General features: G+C 39.5%; 1 pseudogene; it reads left to right on the forward strand.

Moving 5' to 3' along the window:
• Positions 1 to 660: 660 nt before the first annotated feature.
• LOC131398891 (phytanoyl-CoA dioxygenase, peroxisomal-like) lies at positions 661 to 10,961 on the forward strand (annotated as a pseudogene).
• Positions 10,962 to 11,557: the final 596 nt, after the last annotated feature.

The raw sequence follows: 11,557 nt of genomic DNA on the forward strand, positions 1-11,557 counted from the left end.
AGTAAGTCTTTAAGCTAAAGAAACAATGAAAAACATGAGAAGAGAAAAAGAATCCACGAGATGCTAAATCCATAATCTGTGATTACTGGATAGAAAAGAAAATCGGAGTTTCCAGTTCTGTCAGATACTCAACTGTGTGATCATACTTTTCTTGGAGTCATTGTTTAATTTTATAGACTTTTTTTTTAATGACCAGCCAAACTGTTTCTAATATGTTGGACTGGAATCCCACTAAATTAAACACCTCTTTTGAATAGCACATGTGTCTTTTTACTTCTAGAATTGAACCTTCCAAATATTATTTGCTCAGCAGTTTAGTGGAAGTTTAGTCATGTGGAATAAAACAGATGGAAGCTATGAAGTAAAGAGTGTGGGTCAAGACTGGGATCAGCAATTTTCTGCTGGGTGACCTTGGACCAGTTGCTGAGCCTTACAAGACTAGGTTTCCTGCTCTGTGCAGCAGGAATGATGACAACGCTTTTGGCTTCCAGCCATCTCCTCAGGCTACTGTGAAAATGAAATGGAGTGATGTCAGCAGTAGTGCAGAACTGTTAGGGGTTATGTGTGTATGCAGCTTGCGTGATGTCCATTTAGGACCAGTCTTCCCTTGTGAGAGCCAATCCAGGGCAGACTGTTGTTTCTAGAAAAGATTGACTTCAAATTTTACTTTATTTGCCTTCATTCACATACCAGATAGCTCACTCCACTTCAGGGACTGTACCTCCAGCCAGTTTCCATCCTCAGCAATTCCAGTCAGTACATCTAATTTTAATTTTTAACCATTCAATGTATGTAAAGGTTTTCCTAGTGGTAACTAGGATATAAAATACAACATGCCATGTTGCCTGATGAGGATTCATTATACATTCCTCCATTTCTAGGACTTGTTCTAGTTATAACAATCATGGAAAATTGTGAAGACCCTGACTTTAATTTTCTTTATGTATTTTAAAATTCAGAAAGGAGGAAAAATATCAAAAAGTGCATAATTCGTGTGTGGTATATCTCATTTAAATTAGCCTGTAGTTTCGCCTTATTGATACATTAGGTAGCATCTTGGTTCACCTCAAATTTCCTTTAAAGAAGAGAACTTGATCTCCATGGAATGTCCTCATAGAGTCACAATTCCCATCTAGAAGAATGGACTGAGTGATTTGAGTTTGTGTGTACTCTGTAAACTTATTTGGAATTTGATACCTTGGTTTTTTCTGAGCATGCATGAACTGGACAATGAAGAACATAAGATTTATTGATTTTGATTCCCATTTTAAAAATCAAAATATTCATTATAGAAAAAGTTTTAAAATCAGAGAAATAGAAGGAATTTTTTAAAACTGTCTATAATTTCATTACATAGGGGAAATCACTGTTAAAAAAGTATTTTTTGTTGTACTTCTTTGTCTTTTTTTTATGAATAATGTCTTGGTTTAACATAATTGTAATCATATTTTGCTATAATAAGCGTTGTTCATGTTGGTATATGATCTTCATTTTTAATTCCTGAGTCATATCCCGTTGAGTGGATATGATATAATTACTTAATTATTCTTTCATTAATGCACCTTTTTTGGTGACAGCAATTAATATTTTGGACTTAAAGATTTTAAATTTTTTCGGATTTTGTCCTGAGGGTAAAGTCTTCAAAATGGAAATGCTGGGTGGATGACTATGAACGTTTCTCAGGTTTATGATACACATCGCTACGTTGTGATTTTTTAATTAAACATATTTGAGATTTTCTTTCTCCTCTAGGTATACTCAAGATAATAGTGTTCAGGCACTAGGACTGAGAAAATTTTATGAAGAAAATGGGTTTCTCGTAATTAAAAATCTGGTATCTGGGGGCCGGCCCGGTGGCGCAAGCGGTTAAGTGCGCGCGCTCCGCTGCGGCGGCCCGGGGTTCGCTGGTTCGGATCCCGGGCGCGCACCGACGCACTGCTTGGTAAGCCATGCTGTGGCGGCGTCCCATATAAAGTGGAGGAAGATAGGCACAGATGTTAGCCCAGGGCCGTCTTCCTCAGCAAAAAAAAAGAGGAGAATTGGCGGATGTTAGCTCAGGGCTGATCTCCTCACAAAAAAAAAAAAAAAAAAAAAAAAAAAAAAAATCTGGTATCTGATGCTGATAGTGAACGCTTTAGGTACAGTAACGCTATTGGTTATTTTATAGAAGTATGTGTTTTCTGTGTGTAATGGAAACAGGAGAAAGACTAGCCTGTGCAAGTTCACATATTTTTCAGTGATTTGATTTGTTAGGAAGTGGTTGGGAACGTGGGCTCTGGAGCTAGACTGGCTGGCTTTAATCTGAGCCCCACCGCTGAACGTTGTGTGTCCTGGGCAACTTACTGAACCTGTCACTGCCTCTGTTTGCTCATTCGTAAAATAGGGATGATAGCACTTCTGTCACAGAGTTGTAGTTAGGATTAAATAAGGTAAAATAGAGAGAGAGTAATTGAAATGGCCTGGCACATAAAAAGTGTTGTGGATCTGTTTGCTCTAAATTTTGGATGTAAGCAAAGCACAACTATTCCCCACTCATCTGCTAAGTTAAGGAATATCTGAATTCTGGTGGTGAACTGCAGCCTCACAGTTGGGAGACCAGGACTTCCAAGTTGGCAATTTTTCCCTCCTTCTTATCAGAATTATTCAACCTGGGGCTGGAGGCCAACTTGGGGGAGAGAAATTACCCTCAAATCTTCACATCTTTCCACAGAACAGGGCCCAGGCATGTGCTTGGAGCCAGTGGAACAACATCATTGCCAATTTAATTTTCTAGGAATGAGTTTGAAAGGATCTGCGGAAAGGAGATGAAACCAATGGGATTAATGGTAATGAGAGATGTGACCATTGCAAAATCAGAATATGTCCCAAGAGAAAAAGTGATTTCAAAGGTCCAATATTTCCAAGAAGATGAGGAACTCTTCAAATACTGCACTCTCTCTGAGGTTCAAGATCTTCCTGTGTTTTCTTTCCCTTTAAGTTATAGCCCATGTGCATGCCTGCCTCTGAAATAAGCTTTTCTTACCTTATCTATCATCTTTCTTCTGTGGCCCTGGAGCAGTGGTTCTCAATTGGAGGTGGACATTTGTGATGCCTGGAGACATGTTTGCTTGTCACACAGGAGGGATGCTGTGCTACTGGCTACTAATAGTAGAGGCCGGGCATGCTGCTAATGGATCCCAGGGATCATATGATGCACAGAACAGCCCCCTCCTCAAATAACGACTTATCCACCCCAGTGTCAATAGTGAGACACTCTGCTCTAGAGTTTACTAATTATCTTAAGTTAAAAAGGGTAGGAATTCTGTGTTAAGGACAGCGATATCCTTTCTCACGCTCCATACAGGTATATCAACAGTAGTGAAACGGCTGAGGCTAGTCATTGTAAATTCATTTATTTTTCTGTTTGTTTTATGAATCTGGTCATCAGAGGTGAGAGTTGGTTTTTAAAATTAAACTAGTTTTTTTAAATTATTATTCCTTAATAGTAATTCATATTTATGAAAATATCCAAGTAGTACAGAAGGGTATAAAATGAAAAAAAGTCTCCCATCACCAGCCCCACTCACTGTTCAGCTTTTCTAGTGTATTCAGCTAGAATTATTTCATGTATACGCAAACCCATTTGTATACATCCTTTTTCTGTAATATGGGAACATCCTGGTTGTTACCTTGTTTTTTCCACTTATGGTAAATCTTAGAGATCTTTCCATATAAGTATCTATGGATCTACTTCCTGCTTTTTAAACTATTACATAGTATTACATTGCATAAATATACCACAGCTTAGGAACCATTTATTTAGAATGGTTTTTAAAGGACACTTTGCATATAGTACTAATTAGAAATTATAACCTTAAGTGCTGTTAGGAAATGTGACTCATGAAGAAGACTGTATAGGTAAACCACCTGTGGCGTCCAGCACCTTGGGTTGGGATGAAAGGGGAAGTGTCCCCTCTGAACCATCCATACTCCCAACCTCAAGTCCTGTTAGGAGGTGGGAGCTGTGTGGGTGGATCAAGGATGAAAAGCTTGAGATTAGAGGCAATTTGTGGGTGATGAAGTACTATTAGGACTTTCAGATTTCCTACATCTTGAAAGTGTGAACCATGTATCTGGTGGTTCATGTAATGATTTTTAGGACAGATGCATTATTTTAATGGGTATTTATTTGAATGTGTATTGGAAACAATAACTGGCACACCAAGCCCATGATTTCAAGAATATTACAATCAGTATAAAGCTAAGTAAGAAGTGAATTAATTTAATTTTGGGAATTTATTGGCTAAAGATATTGGGAAATTCTGCAAAGTATGGCAGAACTGGTGAGGATGGCTCTTGAATGACTGAGGTTTAGAAAATACCAGCCTATGTGAACACCAGAAAGTGACAGTCTTCATAAAAACACAAGTATGAGGCCTGACTCCTAGGATATTTGTAACATTTCAAGTATTTCATACTCAAGTTGCCAATGTGCCTCTGACACCAGAGATCAAATACTGAGAAAGCAGTAGAATGTGCTTCATTTTTTGGAGTCAGACAGAAATGGAGTTTAAAGACCATCTTTTTCATTTAACTGGCTCTGCCAAGTTGGGCAACCTACTACTAAGGCTAATATGTGGGGTGCTCATTTAAAGGATTATTAATTAGCGAGGGCGTTATTTTTCAGGGATTATTGTGAGGATTAAACAGCCTGATGTAAGCCCCTGGAAGGTGGTAGGTATAGAATGTCGATTCCTTCTGCTTTTCTCCTCTCCCTAGCTGGGTTAGACGCAGGAGCAGTACCCGAGCTGCCAGACCCAGTGACTACTTCAGCCCTCGCTGTCACTGCTCTCATTGCAGCTGCTTCTTCACAGCACGTGTCTCACCCCAATTCCCCATGTCATTATCTGTTTAACACCTTCTTCCCACCAGAGCATACAGTCCATGGGGCAGGGACCGGCTTATCCTGCTCACCGTTGTGTCCCCATTTCCCATCACTCTGCCTGGTTCCTAGACCTCAGTCAAGAGTTGTTGAGTGAGTGGCCGCACTGACTGCGAAGTGTCCTCTGAGCCGCTGCTCTGCTCTCCTCTGGGCTCCTCACGACAGCTGCAAAGGTCCTGGGTCCTTTCATGCTCCCTTCTCATGACGAGGCTCCTGAAGGAGAGGAAGCTGCCTTCTCGCTGGACAACTGTCCACAGCTGAGATTGAAAGAAGGGTATTCCTGTCCCTCCTAGTTGATATCTCATAGAAATTCATATCTTTCTTGTAGAAAAAGTGGTTAGGTTTCCAACTGGCTCCAAAAAGCCTGTTTAATTCAGAGTGTTGTAGATTTCCAATTGCTGACTTTTTCATGCTTTGTTTGCAATGTTGTGAAATATCAATTGGTTTTTTAAACTATTGCATCTTGATTCCTGTATAGATAGTTGGACTTAGTGTCACTTGCTTGTGCGTCTGATTTCCCATCAACTTTGTTTTTCCCTTAGATTCTGAAATACATGGAATGCTTCACTGGACCTAATATTATGGCCACGCATACAATGCTGATAAACAAACCTCCAGATTCTGGTAAAGGGCTCTTATTTGTTAAGGAGAAGCGAAAAAAAAAAGTTTAATTAGTGTATATAAGGTTTATGTTCTAACCATAGCCATATGTATAACTGCTAAACTTTGCCTAAATGAACATGTTAACACTTATTGAAGTCTTAAAATAGCTTACATTCTAACCACATTGAAGTGTAATAGTGGTTTCAGATGTTCACTGTAGGGTTATTGCTGGATTTTCAGATGACTGGCTTCTCAAAAATGCACTTTAATAACCATGACTGTTCATGTACCAGAGTTCCTTTTATTCAACATCTCTGAGCTTCATTAACCATCTCACTGTGATAGTGTGGATTCTGCCTTCCTGATCAGAAGACATTATTATTACTAACAAAATTAAAACTATTCTTATAAGTCACATCTTACAGTTGTTCTTAAAATTTCTTGAGCTTCCTAAAATGGAGCTTCTTTTTTTTTATTGAGGTCACATTGGTTTATAACATTATGTAAATGTCAGGTGTACATCATTATATTTTGGCTTCTGTATAGACTACATCATGTTCACCACCAAAAGTCTACTTTCCATCCATCACCATACACATATGCCCCTTACTCCCTTCAGCCTCCCCTTGCCCCCTTCCCCTCTGGTAACCACAAATCTGTTATCCATATCTGTTTGTTTGTTTATCTTCCACATATGAGTGAAGTCATGTGGTAATTGTCTTTCTCCATCTGACTTATTTCACTTAGCATAACATCTTCAAAGTCCAACTGTGTTGTCTCAAATGGTAGGATTTTGTCTTTTTTCATGGCTGAGTAGGATTACATGTGTATATATATACACCACATCTTCTTTGTCCATTCATCCATTGATTGGAACTTGTGTTGCTTCCAAGTCTTGGGCTATTGTCCATATTGCTGCAATGAGCATAGGGGTGTATATAGCTTTTTGAATTAGTGTTTTCATGTTCTTTGGATGAATACCCAGAAGTGGTATAGCTGGATCATATGCTATTCCTATTTTTAATTTTTTGAGAAATCTCTACTGTTTTCCATAGTGGCTGCACCAGTTTGCATTCCCACCAGCAGTATATGAGGGTTCCCTTTTCTCCACATCCTCTCCTCCACTTGTTGTGTATTTTTATATGTATTTCTTTTTATTAATAGTCATTTCATTGGTGTGAGTAGATATCTCACTGTAGTTTTGATTTGCATTTCCCTCATCATTAGTGATGTTGAACAATTTTTCATGTGCCTGTTGGCCATCTGTGTATGTTCTTTGGAAAAATATCTGTTCACATCCTTGCCCATTTTTTGATCAGGTTCTTCATTTTTTTGTTTTTGAGTTGGATGAGTTATTTATATATTTTGGAAATAACCCCCATATCAGATATATGACTTCCAAATATTTTCTCCCAGTTGGTGGGTTATCCTTTCCTTTGTTGATGGTTTCTTTTGCCATGCAGAAACTTTTTATTTTGATGTAGTCCCATTTTTCTTTATTTATTTATAAAGAAGTTTATTTTTTCTTTTCTTCCCCTTGCCTGAGTAGACATGGTATTCAAAAAGATACTGCTAAGACTGATGCCAAAGAGCACACTGCCTATGTTTTCTTCTAGGAATTTGATGGTTTCAGATGTTACTTTCAAGTTTTTAATCTATTTTGAGTTAATTTTTGTGCATGGTGTAAGATAATGGTCTACTTTTATTCTTTTGCATATGGCTGTCCAGTTTTCCCAATGCCATTTATTGTAGAGACTTTCCTGTCTCCAAAAGTAGCTGTCCATAGATGTGTGGGTTTATTTCTGGGCTCTTGATTCTATTCCATTGATCTGTGTGTCTGTTTCTCTGCTAGTACTATGCTGTGTTCATTGCTATAGCTTTATACCATATTCTTAAATCAGAGAGTATGATACCTCATTGAATCTGCATTGAATCTATAGATTGCTTTAGGTAATACTGACATTTTAACTATGTTTATTCTTCCAATTCATGAGCACAGAATATCTTTCCATTTCTTTATGTCTTCTTCAATTTCTTTGAATAATGTCTTCAAGTTATCAGTGTATAGGTATTTCACCTCCCTGGTTAATTTATTCCTAGGTATTTTATTCTTCTTGTTGTGATTGTAAGTGGGACGGTATTCTTGATTTCTCTTTCTGCTAGTTCATTGTTTGTGTATAGAAATGTGACTGATTTTTGTATGTTGATTTTGTATCCTGCCACTTTATGTATTTGTTAATTATTTCGAATAGTTTTTTGTGGATTCTTTAGCGTTGTCTAAATATAGAATCATGTCATCCACAAATAGTGACTTTTTTTCTTCCTTTCCAATATGGATCCTTTCATTTCTTTTTCTTGCCTAATTGCTCTGGCTAGGACTTCCAATATTACATTGAATAAGAGGGGCAAGAGGGGGCATCCTTGTCTTGTTCTTGCTCTTAGAGGTATAGCTTTCAGTTTTTCACCATTGAATATTCTTGGCTGATAGTTTTTGCCTTTGCATATTTTGAATATATTGTTGCACTCTTTCCTAGCCTTTATAGTTTATACTGAGAAATCCACTGATAGCTTGATGGGGGTTTCTTTTTAAGTTCTTTTCTCCTCTCTGGTTGCTCTTAATATTCTGTCTTTGTCATTGACATTTGACAGTTTTAATATAACATGCCTTGGAGAAGGTCTTCTTGCATTGATATAATTAGGTGTTCTATTAGCTTCATGTACTTGTATATCCAGTTCCTTGTCCAGGTTTGGGAAGTTCTCAACTATTATTTCTTTGAGTAAGTTCTCTGCTCCTTTCTCCCTCTCTTCTCTTTCTGGGACACCTATTATCCTTATGTAGCTTTTCTTAATTGAGTCAGATATTTTTTGTAGAAATTCTCCATTTTTTGAAATATCTTAGTTCTTTCTCCTCTTGCATATGAATCATTTCTAGATTTCTATCTTCAAGCTTGCTAATTCTCTCTTCCATTTCGTCTGCTCTATTTCCAATGTTTTCTAATTTATTGTTCATCTCACTTATTGTGTTCTTCATCTCCAGAATTTCTGTTTGTTTTTTTTTTTTTAGAGTTTGAATCTCTTTGGTGACGTACTCCTTCTGTTCATTAATTTTATTCCAGAGCTCACTGAACTGTCTATCTAAGTTTTCTTCTAACTCACTGAGTTTCTTCATGACAGTTATTTTGAATTCTCTGTCAGTTGGGTCACAATCTTCTCTGACTTCGAGTTTGGTTTCTGGAGAGTTGCCATTCTCTTTCTGTTCTGCAGTGTTACTGTAGTTCTTCATGGTGCTTGATGAGTTGATCCTCTCCTGGAGAACTTGTGGTAGTAACCAACTTTCTCATTTGGGTAAGGCTCTGGTTCCTTTGCTTCTGAGCTGATTCTTGTTGTATTTGAGAGCATGCACCTTTCACCCTCCACTGCCTCTGGCATACGCATCTTCAGTGCTGCTTTTGAATCTAAGGTTGCTAGTGCCTTGATGCTTACAATGTTGCTGCAGTTGTGGGTGTAGCCACCAGGGTCACCAAGTTACAAGCACCTCTGCTGCTTCTGGGGTTGCCTGGGTGGTATGTTCCACCACTGGTTAGCTGTGGGCTCTCCATGGGCTCAGGTTCTGTTGCTTCATGTACCACCTGTACTTCTGCCCCTGGGTTATCTGGGGTTTCTGGTAGAATTGCTAATAGGGGTGCTGGGTTCACAGGTTTCACTGCCACTGCCAGGGGCCTATGGTCTTGTATGCAGCCCCCACTGCTGGTAGAGCCAGAGTCAGGGGTTCCACCATGGGACACTGGGTCATGGGTTCTGTTATGGCTCCTGAAGACTTAGGTCACAGGTGCCACTTGTCACTGCTGGGAGAAGGGTAGGGGCTCAGCCATGAGCACTGTTTCTGCTCCTGCAACCTCTGGTCTCCAGCTCCAGAGCACTTTTTGAAAACTCAAGTCAGGGCACCACCACATTTCCTGGGACTATATGCATTTGGGATGCAGCTCTTTCTGTTGGAAGGCCTGGGGTCAGGGTCACCACTGCCTGGAGACCTGCTCGTCACAGGTGCCACCCACGACTGCTAGAGGGGGGCAGGGGCTAAGCCACAAGTGCCACATCTGTTCCTAGAGGCTCTGGTTGCTGGTGCCATGCTGGTGCACTTTTTGAAACCTCAGGTCAGGGTACCACAGACACTGCCAGGGGTATCTGCATTTCGGATATCCACCATTGGAGCGGAGGGGACTGCTCCTCTAGTTCTAATGCCTCCCAGAGGTCCAGTCAACCCAACTTCACATGTATAGGTGTATGTATCTCTCAGGCATTTGGGTGTACTGTGCAGGGAGTCCTTTATTGGTATATGGGTGTCCTAATGGCTCTAACTTAGAGGGGAGAGACAAAAGAAACAAGTCACTCCACCATGATTCTGACATGAATCCAAAATGGAACTTCTAAGACCTCACTCTCAGAGAGCCTGATTTGGAAGGTAGAACTCAAAAATCTGCATTTTACGTACCATCCCCAGAGAGTCTAATGCAGGTGGCTCTTGGCCCACATTGAGAAATTCTGCTCTACCAGTAATAGTAAATTGGCCATTAGCGATCCTTCCTTCTTTTCTACCTTTTCTTCCTCTTGATTCCAGGAGAGGTTTATGTGACAGGCCTGTAGCTTAACCTCAACAAGTCCCTCCCTCCCTGGATGTCTTGTCAGGAGAGATCAGGTAGCCACGGAACCAAGTTCAGAGAGCAAAACTAGGGAAAATGTAGATGTGATTGAGGTGTCTCTGATTCTACACAGTGATTGTACACCAAATGCCTTCAGTTTGATGTGCCGCTGAAAGGCTTTTTATTTAATTAATTAATAAATTAATTTTTTTGCATCAGCCACTTAGGATGCTATCAGGGGACCTCAAATTTGACCACTTTCTTCAATTTAATTAAACAAACTTTTTTTTTAAACTAAGCTCTGTGCCCAAACCAGATTTACAAAGGAATGCATAACAATAAGCTGATGAAATATGTACAACTTGCTAGAAAATAGTCTGCATAAGTACTCAATGACCAGAAACCCAGAAAAAAAGTATAGGATCTGGAGTCGCCACGTTGATTTGATCATGTTAATTTGGTTCTTATCTCTTGAGGCTGATTTTCTAAGTGTTGGTGCATTTGTTTGGCTTTGGCAGAGATAGATCATAGGCTTTTCAGGTGGTGGGGAGAATACTGAGACTCGAGCATCTTTTAACAGCAGGTGCCATTTCAGGCAAGAAGACATCCCGTCACCCCTGTCCCAAGATTTGCATTATTTCTCTCTTAGGCCCAGCAATAACACTATTTGTGCTTGGACAGCCGTGGAGCACATTGACCAGAACAATGGCTGTCTAGTTGTACTCCCAGGCACACACAAAGGCTACCTGAAGGTGCACAATTATCCCCAGGGAGAAGTAGGTCTGTTTAGGCGCTGAGTCTTGATCAGAATCTTTTATTGTTTTGCTTTCACATCAGTATATATAAAGAGCTTTACCAATGAAATGACATTTCCTTTCTTGGCAAAACATTGTTCTAGGATTTCCAATTAGGATCAGAGAAATTTCAAGGATGTCAGATAAAATAATCATCTTTCTTCCAAAAGGTATGCGTTATCATTGTTACTGAGCAAGGGCCCACTGCCCGACAAGCATAGAAGCCAATACTATGGCACTGGTTTTAGAGAAAAGAAAAGGCTTTATTGCAAGGTTTACTGTACAAGAGGCAAGGATCTCAAATCTGTCTCTCCAATCCAAGTTTTGGGGCAAAATTTAAGATGTGAGGTGCTGCTAAGCTACAGCTGCTGGGTCCATGTAAGCTGATTGGCTAGTCTTGAATCAGTCTATATATGGCAGTCCAATGACTTGGGCTTCTGAAAACCATATTTTCCTTATTGAAGGAAGAATCTTGATTCCAGGGTCATCCTTGGGCTATGTGTTCATGCACAGTGAACATGCACATGCAGAGTGTTGTCTCTGTTATTGAACAAAGATTAATTAATCAACAATCTGTTTTAAGGAAGCAAAACTAGTTT

Source organism: Diceros bicornis, chromosome 36 (assembly GCF_020826845.1).
Source record: "Diceros bicornis minor isolate mBicDic1 chromosome 36, mDicBic1.mat.cur, whole genome shotgun sequence".
NCBI classification, from domain to species: Eukaryota; Metazoa; Chordata; class Mammalia; order Perissodactyla; family Rhinocerotidae; genus Diceros; species Diceros bicornis.